Source organism: Helianthus annuus, chromosome 1, assembly GCF_002127325.2.
Source record: "Helianthus annuus cultivar XRQ/B chromosome 1, HanXRQr2.0-SUNRISE, whole genome shotgun sequence".
Taxonomy (NCBI): Eukaryota; Viridiplantae; Streptophyta; class Magnoliopsida; order Asterales; family Asteraceae; genus Helianthus; species Helianthus annuus.
In genome coordinates, this window is record NC_035433.2 from 109,426,512 (window position 1) to 109,438,007 (window position 11,496).

At 36.8% G+C, this 11,496-nt stretch overlaps 1 non-coding gene across 1 annotated transcript; it reads right to left on the bottom strand.

Moving 5' to 3' along the window:
* Window positions 1-11,051: 11,051 nt before the first annotated feature.
* Window positions 11,052-11,158, bottom strand: LOC118482908. The gene has a single exon (XR_004869192.1). It is a non-coding gene; the product is annotated as a small nucleolar RNA R71 (small nucleolar RNA).
* Between the last annotated feature and the right edge of the window lie 338 nt (window positions 11,159-11,496).

Sequence of the window (11,496 nt, forward strand, 5' to 3'; positions counted from 1 at the left end):
TAAAAGATAATTAGAACTTGATATTCTGCTAATCTTGTCGCTGAGAGGCTCAAGGTTATTAATAGGTCTCGGTTTGGTATATAGCTAGGATTAGGTTTTGAGAGAAATCGGTCTTAGTTCCCTAATCATATTCGTGTCTATTAAACCAAGTTAAAATCCATAGTTGCCTTAGACTTTCGCGCTGAGAGGTAGATTGTCATATTAAGGCACTTTTTAAGAAGTTAGAGGACTGAGAGGAAGTCTAACCAACCGGTAGTCAAAACAGCTCTGTAGAGTCTCACAAGTTTCTTCCTGAGAAGGATCGGGAGGTCTTAGTAGGGATTTCTTAGGGTTTAGCACACAAAGATCCCGGTTACATACCACTTTAATTTCGAATAGGAATCCATTCCTAGTCAAATAGGATTCTAGCCTAGGTAGTCGTCATCACCACTGAGTTAAAACCTTTGTCCAAATTCGTGTCTAATTAATCTAGTTAATTTAGTTTACTTTTAAGGGTGGAGATACAATAGGAAGTTTATTTGGCTAAGAAGGCTAGGAAGTGATCTTGACCATCCATTTAGTTAATCAAGGGCTAAGATTAAATGATGGAAATTGAAGGGAAGAAAAGAGGCGCGTGAGTTTGTTTAGGGGCATTCTAGTCAATCCAAGGCAATAGTTTCTCTCTCCTCCAATTCCCCCCCATTTTTTAAATGTTAATAACTCTTTCATACGACATTATTTTTTTATAAAAATTGCACAAAAAACGAGCATTTTTTATCTTTAAAATGAGTATACTATTGCTATATTTTCGAAATTTTTTTCTGAAAACCCAGTTGTGTAAAACGCAATGGAAAAAACTTAGTTGCGTAAAACGCACTGGAAAAAAACCTAAAAAATGACATTTTTCTAAAACGCAATGCACCAAAAACACAAAGAAATGTCTTATTTGTAAAACGCAATGGCCAGAAAACACAAAGAAATGTGTTATTTCTAAAACGGAATAGCCTAAAAACTCAAAAGAAAGTGTAGTTTCTAAAACGCAATGGACTGAAAACAAATAAAAATGTGTTTTACCTAAAACGCAATGCACCAAAAACACAAACACATGTCTTATTTCTAAAACGCAATGGCCAGAAAACACTTAAAATGCCTGTTTACTAAAACGCAATGGACTGAAACACATAAAAATGTGTTTTACCTAAAACGCAATGCACCAAAAACGCAAAGAAATGTCTTATTTATAGAACGCAATGGCCAAAAAACACTTAAAAATGTCTCATTTCTAAAACACAATGGCCTAAAAAACAAAAGAAAGTCTTCTCTGTAAAACGCAATGGACTGAAAACACATAAAAATGTGTTTTACCTAAAACGCAATGACTAAAAACACTTCAAAAATGTGTTTTCCTAAAACGCAATGACCAGAAAACGCATAAAAATGTCTTAGTTTTAAAACGCAATGGCATAAAAACACCAAAGAAAGTGTTCTCTCTAAAACGCATTGAAACAGGACAATAGTTGTCTGTGAATTGTCTGAACCAGGAATGCAGTTCTAAAACGCAATGCAATAAAACTGTCTACGAATGCAGTTTTCTAGAGGCAAATTTATAGAAAATTAATTTTTCTCATGCATTTTTTCTCAACCCCAGCCAGGGGCTCTGCCCCTTGGACCCCGCCAGGGGCGCTGCCCCCGGACCCCCGCGAAGATCGTAAAACGCAATGACTAAATCAAAAACCCAGATTGTAAAAATGAAATTAAAGAATTTCTTACATGGATCGAAGCCAATTTCTTCATCGATTGACGAAATTTGAATGGTAGAAACACTTATCAGCAATTGAATCGAACGGATCGAGTGATTATCTTCAAAATCACAGGAAAAAACGAGATTTTGAATGAAATTAAACTGTGTTTTTTTCAAAAAAAGCTGAAGAACACGTTGATCGGGTGTTTGAATCATTGATTGATGACGAAAATCGCACTATAATGTAGTGATTATCGAGATAGTAAGTGAAGAAAAGGTTGGAGATGGTGGGTTTTGAAAATGGTGGGTTTTGAAGTAACTGGAGAGAAGATGGAAGAAGAAAGGATGGGATTGACTAAAATACCTTTTCTCTTTATTTTAAAATTTGCCACATGACTAATCCTATTGCTTCCTATACTTCCTAGCCAAAATAAACTTTCTATTTGATCCCCACCCTTACTTTTAATTGCAATTTTAGGATTTTTAGTAAACCCCCCCCTAATCAAATAAACAAATAGTTAAGTCTGTGTCAGTCCTAGTCTAGGAAGAGTCTTTAGTGTAGTTTTATCGAGTCTCGTGGGTTCGATATCCGGACTTACTTTAGCTTTACTAGAGTCGATCGGTTCACTTGCCGGTTAATAGTTTAGTCGAGTTTAGAGAGTCTAGAGTATTACTTTGAGTCTAGATTTAGGTTAATTTTAGTTGTTTTTATTAAACTACTTTTAGCACATCAAAGTTTCATAGGACTAGCAGGATATTATCAACGTTTATTCAATACTTTTCCTGGACAACCGTTCCGTTAACCAAGTTAACCTTTAAATCGGTCAAATTTGAATGAGGACTCAAGCAAGAAGATGCTTTTGCAACCTTGAAGCAAATGTTAACTAATGCACCGATACTTGCATTACTAGAAGGAACTGATGATTTTACAGTTTACCGTGATGCTTCTAAATTACAATTAGGATGTGTATTGATGCAACGTGAGAAAGTGATTGCTTATGCATCCAGACGATTAAAGAAGCATGGAGAGAACTACACAACACACGATTTAGAACTAGGAGCTATAATTTTTGCCTTAAAATCTAGAGACATTATTTGTATGGTAGTAAGTTCATAATATTTACAAATCATAAAAGCTTAAGATGTATTTTTGGACAAAAAGAGCTGAACATGAAGCAAATACGCTGGATGGAAATTCTAAGTGACTACGACTGTGAGATTCAATATCACGAAGGCAAAGCTAATATAGTAGCAGATGTTTTAAGTCGTAAGCATCATGAGAAACCAAAACAAGTACGTGCGCTCCGATTAATATGCAAATAGATTTAATGTAACAATTGAAAAGTACTTAGGAAGCAACGATTACTGATCATGCTGAAGGATTAAAAGGCATGATAAAAGATTTAGAGAAAGATGTAAATGGAATTTGAAAAATGTTATGAGTAATAATGGTGCGAACAGATTCAGAAATAACAACAGAAATAATGCTTATCATGGTAAATCTTAATATCTGAAAAATGTTAAGTTTGTTTCTGGATCTAGTTCAGAAAGTGAAAAGGAACAATAATTCAGAAATCAATCAAATGAAGAGTTTTTGAAACAAAGAGTTCAAAATCATGCTCAAGCACTTTCTACCTTTGTGAGAAATCACAAGGGTAGACGAACTTGCTTCAAATGTGGTGAACAAGGACATGTGTCTTATAATAGTCCGGAGCATGATTGTGAAACAATGATAGTACCTCAAGTTGTCAAGCCAAAAATTTCAAAATCGGTTTTTAATGTTAATCAAAAACATATTTTGAAGAAAAAGAATGTTGAAACTGTTAAAACTTTGGTTAAACCGATACAAGTTAAATCAAAAGAATCTGGTAACATGAAAACTGTTAAAGAAAGTGTGAGTTCAAACATTTATTTCTGAAAAACACTTTCTAACAAACAAATTTGGGTGTAGGGGCTTCCGAGATCCGCATTTTCGAAGTGGATTGTGGATAGCGGAGCCACTCGACACATTACAAGAATGCTCGCCTTGCTCTACGACGTTAGACCAATCAAGGGTGGGTATGTCGGATTCGCTGGAAATCAAGGTGGAAGAATTGTAGGAGAAGGAATTTTATAGAATGGAATGGTTTCGTTCGACAAGGAATATTCGAATCTCACATGTGGTGAGGTTTCAACATCAGTTTGCCCAAGCAAACTGGTGAAATCCATCCATGAGATGTGTTTAATCGAGATGATTTGTAAGAAAAATTTGAGAAATGGAATTAAAATGCTTAAGAATGTAATAAAATGAAGGAAAAATGAGAGAAAATCAATACCAAGACTTCTGATCGCGAGAGGGAGAGTTCAGAGCCTTTGGATTGCGTCTGAGTGAGTGAGCAAGCAAAATGAGTGAAGTAGTGCGCCTATTTATAGGCTGGAAGGTGAGTTGGGACGAGAGGGATGTTCGAGCGACAGGGAGGTTGGGGCGACAGGCACCTGTCGCACGAAAGGGAGCCTTTCGTGCGAGAGGGTTCTTCCCTTCCTCTCGAAGGTTCAAGTTTGATTATTTGGTGCGTTTTAGCTGGTTTTACGTGTAACGAACATAAATGTAGGTATCGTGCAAATGTGAAACATGTATAATGGTGTTTGAAACATTGATTTTGAGTATAAACATGCAAACAAATCTAACATGGATAATAGTAATGTGAGTAAAATACTTGAATTTTCATTATAATCAATAGTCTCGGATTACAAAGTTGAAATGAAATAGATTACAACATGAGTACAAGTTTCCAAAAATAGAAATTGTCGGATCGTTTTCTGACCCAAACGAGTCGTTCAGAAGAGATCTTCACCAATACAAAAGGCGGAAACAGATGTATCAGTGTTATTTCAGCTAAATTGCACGAGAAATCACTTTAAACTGTCTTTCTATTGATATCAGATCGATTACAATGTTGTAGACACTTCGGCAGAGCTTCGCTATCGGAATCAGAATCGTTACAAATGACAAGGCACATCAGGTATTTATAGGCATGCTGATTTTGCACGAAACAGTTCATGCGAAATAGTGATTTCGCACGAAACCACTCATACGAAATGACCAGCCTATTTCGTACGAAATGACTATGTCATTTCGTGCGAAATGACCTTCCTATTCATTTCGTGCGAAATGCTATAAACACATTTTTCTCGCTTTCCGTGCTCTGATCTATCTAATCTAACACAAGACTCGATACAAGACGAAGTCGACAGACATATGCACCAACAGACTCCCCCTCGGATGTTAACGAAGTCTTCGGTGTCGAGTCTTCGGTTGTCAAACCTTCAGTCTTTATCAGTCTTCACACTCTTTCCAAAGATTCTCCATTGTAAGCATCCTCAATCAATCTTTATCTCTTCTTCTTTCCACAGGATCAGAATCGCAACCTGGCATTCAAATTATCTAATTCTCTTGATCAGGTCTCTTGATTCCTTAAGTTTTTCAGCATCAGCCGGTTGTGTGGATACAGTTCCAGAATCAAACACTGGCTCTAACCACTCTCTCTTGACTGTCTTCAGACTCCCCTTTCAATAAGCTGGGATCACAGTCTGGAATTCACAACCTGGCACTTCCCTACTTTCATTCCTGCACATTCTCTACCACAAACATAAGTTTCATAAATTTAACTTTTGCAAATTCAGAAACCATTTTGCAGGAATTATTCAAAAATGATTTAATCTTTGATGACCACTTGTAAGAATAACTTTTTCACACACTTTTTCCCAAACCTGTTCATCATGTTTAGCATTTGGAATTTTGAAAATCAGCTCTCCACTATTAGTTGTCGAAAATCTTTTTGTTTTCAAAATTTTATGCTAAAACACACTGAAAATCTTTTTGAATATTTGAGCTTAATGAAATGCAGTAAAGAAATATCTACATACAATATTTTTGTGAGTTTGTGTAAGAGGATCATATCAGTTTATAAGACAAATCACCAACACCGTTAAGCTTTAAACATTTTAAGTTCTAAACGATTCACATAGATTGTCAGTATACTGATCCCTTTAAATTTTTACACAAAGTTCAACTGTTTCAAGATACGAATTTAGTGTTTTAAGGCACTTAAACTTATTCGTGTGTCCCACCTCAGAATATACTCCCGTATCCAGACTTCTATATTCAGTCTTACAGGTGAATGTACACTAATAATATCTGTAAACGGGTAAATGCGAGACCGTGAGAGCTCACGCTAGAACTTCCGTTCGTACAAAGAGATGACGACTCGACTTTAGGTGTGTCCCGTTTGGGGATCTTTTCTTCAACAGCACATGATTAGCATTTTGCAATGTTTCATCATTTTTTGTACTGAGGGTTGGCTTTTAGATTAAAGCTTATGCAAAGTATTATACGAGGACTAGGCTATTGCTCCCGCAAAATCAGAAGTCCTGGTATAATACCCCAGATATCATCACACACAAAGACCTAGTATGTCAGAAATAGAAAGCCCTTCAAACAAGATTTCGGGGGTTACCCATATATCCGAGAGATGTTCCCCACGAGATAAGTAAGCTTTTTGTATTTAGGTTTATATCTCGAAAACAATCTACTGAATGTATAAAAACCTACTGACACATCCGCAGTGAGACCACTTATCACATTTTTGACATTACAATTCTTTAGCATGCTGTTGTGATAGTCCACTGATGTACTATCATTTCCTCTTTTTCACACTAAAACTCTTTTTCATTTTTTCAATGTTTTTGGCTTTTTGTGATTTTATCATGTTTTTGGATTTTTTCAATTTTTTCAAAATTTTCTAAATTTTTACTCCCCCTAAAATCAAAATATGTTTCAATTTTGATTTTCTGGGAAAATTTAAAAACAAACTGTACAATAAAATGACAACTATTGTGAATTGCTTCATTTCGCCATTCACTTGGCATAAACAATCAGAACTCCCCCTTACAACAAACTATTTTCCAATTATGATTTCAAAACACTTAAGTTTATTTTAATCAAAATGGTTTTTCCGGAAAAATTAGTTTTGTTGTTACCACTTGTAGGATAGGAGTTTACTTCATCACTTTGTTTCTCTTTTTCAATCATTTGAACGAAAGTTAAATCAAGTACAACTTAATGTCCTTGATGAAACATTTCTCAAGAAAGATGTCGATTCCTACTCCCCAATTACCAACCTGGGAGTTCCGGCAAGTCAGGTTTTTCATTTGAAGAGATCCACCCAAGCCTGACGAACCTTGGGTATTTTTGAGTGTTAATCACTCGGTTTCTTTTCAACTTTTTGTTTAAATTTCCGTTTGACAATGATGGAAAACTTGCATCATCCATTGTCTTAACGGAATTATCACCTTTTACCTCAACAACTGGCTCTTCTGGCTTTGACGAACCAGATTCATTGCCCGAACGTGGCTCCTTTGACTTTGATGAGTCAAATTCATTGCCAACAGGTGGCTCCTTTGTTTCTGAAGAAACAAATTCATCACCAGGAAGTGAAAATTTCACTTTCTTTGGTTTGTTAATCTTTTGATCAACCACTTTTTCTTTCTTTATTATCCCTTTTGTCCTCAGATTTGTATCTGATGAATTTGTTTTACTTGACTGATCAGTCTTTGGAGAGCAAAACGATTTATCAGAACTGTTATTTGATAATCCGAGGACAAAACCCTTTCAAGATGCTCTCTTGCTTTCTTCCTTTTCTTTCTCGGTCTGTCTTTTTGCCCTTGTGAAAGCTTCACTTTCTTTTCTTCCACTTTCTGTGCTTTGGGTATTTCTTCAACTTTGACTGATTTCTTTGCCTTTTTCTGAGACCCAGTCCTCGATTTACCCTTTGATCTCATTGGGCAATCTCTTGCAATATGACCTTTGATTAGACATTTATAGCATCTTCTCGTCTCAAATCTCTGACTCTGGCAGTTAACAGCAATGTGTCCTTGATAACCACATGTGTAACACACTCTGTTATCATACCATTCTTCACTTCCAAACCACACACTTAAATCATAACATTGTTTGGCTTTGTGGTAGTCATCACTCCTCTTGTAAGCTGGATTTGATTTTTGAGCATTGTGGTCAAACCTACACCACTTATTACCAACTTTTTGTGAGTTTTGATTTTCTAATTTTTGTGGGTTTTTATCACGATTGGATGATCGAACTGATGAGCTTTTATTATTGTTTTGAACATTTTCTGAATTTTTAACACTTTGTTTTTGTTCTACACTCTTCTTCAAAGGTTTTTGCTTTGAACATTCACCTTTTTCAGTAGAATGTAAAACAGTTTCTTGAAACTTTTCTTTTAATTTCAGAAATATTTTCTTTTTCTCATCTTTATCATCAGTTGCATCATCATAATCTTCAATTATGACTTTGTCATAATTTGTGACATTGTCACTTATTGGAACTTCATTGATCGGTTTTGGACAAAGATGATTCAGAAATTCTGACGAGGTCACAAAACCTTTCAATTTCTTTTCAAGATCATCAATTTTATTTCTAGCACACTCAACTTCACTTTCAAGTTGAGTGATTCTCTCAAGATGAGAATTTATTGCTTTTTCATTTTCAACTTTATTTTCTTCAAGAACAAATTTTTCACTTTCTAAAACTTTTATTTGATTTTGAAATTTTGTTTCATTTTCTTTCAAATTTTTATTTTCAAGTTTTATCCAAAAATCTTCATTTTCTGAAGATTTTATTTTGCTTTCAAAATCTTTTTCATTTTCTTTTAACTTTTTGTTTTTCAATGTCAAACTCTCCACATCTTTCAAGAGTTTGACATTGTCTGCTTTTAATTCATCACACTTTGAGCACATCTTAGTTATCTTTTCAACATCAACTTTCTTCTCAATCTTGAAAGCTGGAATTTCTTCAACCTGTTCTTTTACCACTCGAACTTTTTCTTCAGGTTTGACTTCATCGTTTTGTGACAACACAGTTGTCTCATCTTATTCAGATGTTTCTTGATGAACACTGTCAACCTGTTCCTTTTCGAATTTTACAATTTCTTCCACATTTGCTTCCTTATGATTCTTCATTTTTGTAGCTTGTTCATTTTTAAGCTTTTCCAGTGTACCTTCATAAAACATATTATACAATTCAGGTGCAAACATTCTTTTATAATATTCAAGTTTTTCGATTTCTTCACTGTCATCGTCACTCTCTTCATTTGATGAGTGATCAAATACAGGAGCTTTTTCTGAAACAACTTCTGAATTATTTTCAGCTTTTCCTGAATTAACTTCTAACTTTTTTATTGAAACTGGTTCTATTAAGATTGATTCTTCTAAAACTGGTTCTTCTTCAATCTTAATAGGAGGAGGATTGATTGTTTGGCAAGCCTATGGAAAGACGTAAGTTCCGTGCCGCTCTCGAGTGATTCACTAAAATATACACCTTCGGCCGAGTGTTGAGTGATCTCCCGTGAGGTATGTGAACTTGTATATAAATGGAATTTTAATAAGGCATGCTATGCCCAAATAAGTAATTTATCTTATGAAAAGTTCAAAATAAATCATAACGAATAGGATTGTAAATAAATAAAAATAAAGCCTATAAAAACCTTGGATTCCCGACACTCTAGGACAAGCTAAAAAACTTCTCTTCTACCTATTCCATTTGGGAGTGTAAGCCACATATAAAGAGTTTTGCTTGAGGACAAGCAAAAGTTCAAGTGTGGGGGTATTTGATGTGTGTAAAATGCAACATATAAAACACATCAATTAAGGCATAAAACTAACCCTTTTTAAGTACTAATGTTGGAAAAAGAGTGTTTTTGTCTTCCTTTTGTATTTTCAGGATGAAATGAGCTCAAAATCACAAAAGAAGCAAAAAGACCACTAATTCTACCATAAATACAAGAAAAGGAACAAAAGTAGACTGCCCGGACCCTCAACGGCACCTCCCAAAGCAAAAAGAAAGAAACAGAGTCTGAACACGCCCCGTGTCCAGCGAACACGGGGGCGTGCCCAGAAAGCAGCAGAAAAGACAAACCAGTAGAAGCTTCCATTGCCCACCACGGGGCCGTGTCCAGCGAGCACGGGGGCGTGGTGAAAGTACAGCAGGCGCATTAATTGTAATTCGCAATTACAATTAATGAGGAGAGAGAGTGTCAGGCGGGCACGGGGCCGTGTCCAGCGGACACGGGGCCGTGTCCAGCCTTCTGTTCAGCCTATAAATAGAGGAGCTTGGCTTCATTCTCTCTCATCCCTTGGCACACCACCTCTCTCACACCTCATCCACCACCCACCACCACCATAACACCATCATCCACCACCATCATCCATTGTCCATCGTAGAGTGTGTGAGTCGTCTCGGGATCCAAGATTGATCGTAAGAGTTCTTGACAATCAAGGCCATGTTTGCCTAAGTCTCTTACATCACTTGGTGAAGACAAGTGTTTAGTATAATACTTTTTATTTTTAATCTTTTGCACTTTTTATTTGGTTTTGTATTAATGACTTTAATAACTAGTTACTTATGTTGAAGGTGATCTTTCCTTATCGTTTGTCCGTGGTGTCTTGGCATTATTTTACTGTCTATATAAAATAAAAGATTTTCACCATTCATATCTCCACGGTCTATATGGAGGTATGTTGGCTACCTGGTCGGGGGTTAAGGGAACGGTTTGGTAAGGGTCTTGCCCTTGTTCAGCGTTTAGAGGTCCTGCTTGGGACCTGGGTCAAATTTAGTAGGATCTCCTTCAATGCCCATAGGTATTGGATGGCGGGGAAACAATCACTGTATTTCCGACCACGGGGCCGTGTTCGCTCAACACGGGGCCGTGGTGAACCTTCTGACCGATATTCTTTTTTGTTTTTATTGCAGGACTTGGAACCCGACACCATCCTCACGTAGTGTATGAGCTCCAGTTCCAATAAAGACATAAAAGAACCGCTAGAAGAACCCGAACGCTTTCTCAGAAAAAGGTTAAAAGCCAAAAACCAAGAGAAGGTTTCGGGTGATCCACCCCCAATGGCGGACCAACGTACCCTTATGGATTATCTACGGCCCACCGTAGGTAATCTAGGCGCCGCTATCAATGCTCCGAATGTCGAAGCCAATAACTTCGAGCTTCGACCGCATTTGATACAAATGCTCCAAAACTCCGCAACCTTCCACGGGCTTGCGGACGAGGATCCTCATCTACATATAACTAATTTCTTAGAAATATGTGATACCTTTCGGATCAATGGAGCATCAAACGACGCCATACGCCTCCGTATGTTTCCGTTCTCACTAAAAGACCGAGCGAAAGCTTGGCTCAACACCCTCCCAGCTGGATCGGTAAACACCTGGGATGAACTAGCCCAAAAGTTTCTATATAAGTATTTCCCTCCTTCTAAAACTGCTAAATTAATGGCTGAAATTAACACATACTCACAAGAGGACGGGGAATCCTTATATGAAACATGGGAAAGGTTCAAGGAGCTATTACGCAAGTGTCCCCATCATGGCCTCGCAATATGGCAACAAGTATCCACCTTCTACAATGGATTGTTGCCACACACTAGGCAGACACTTGATTCTAGCTCCGGGGGACTTTTAGGTAATCGACGCCCACACGAAATATATAATCAAATTGAGGAAATTGCTCAAACCAATTTTCAATGGCACACTCCCCGGGGAAATAAGTCTATCGCCCCGGGCGCCCATAAGGTCGACGAAAGCACCTCTTTACAAGCCCAAATCGAGGCCCTTTCTTCAAAAATAAAAAAATTAGAAATGACAAAAACAGTCTCGGTTATGGCTTGTGAAGGGTGTGGTGGGTCACATGAAAATTGGAGTTGCATGAAAG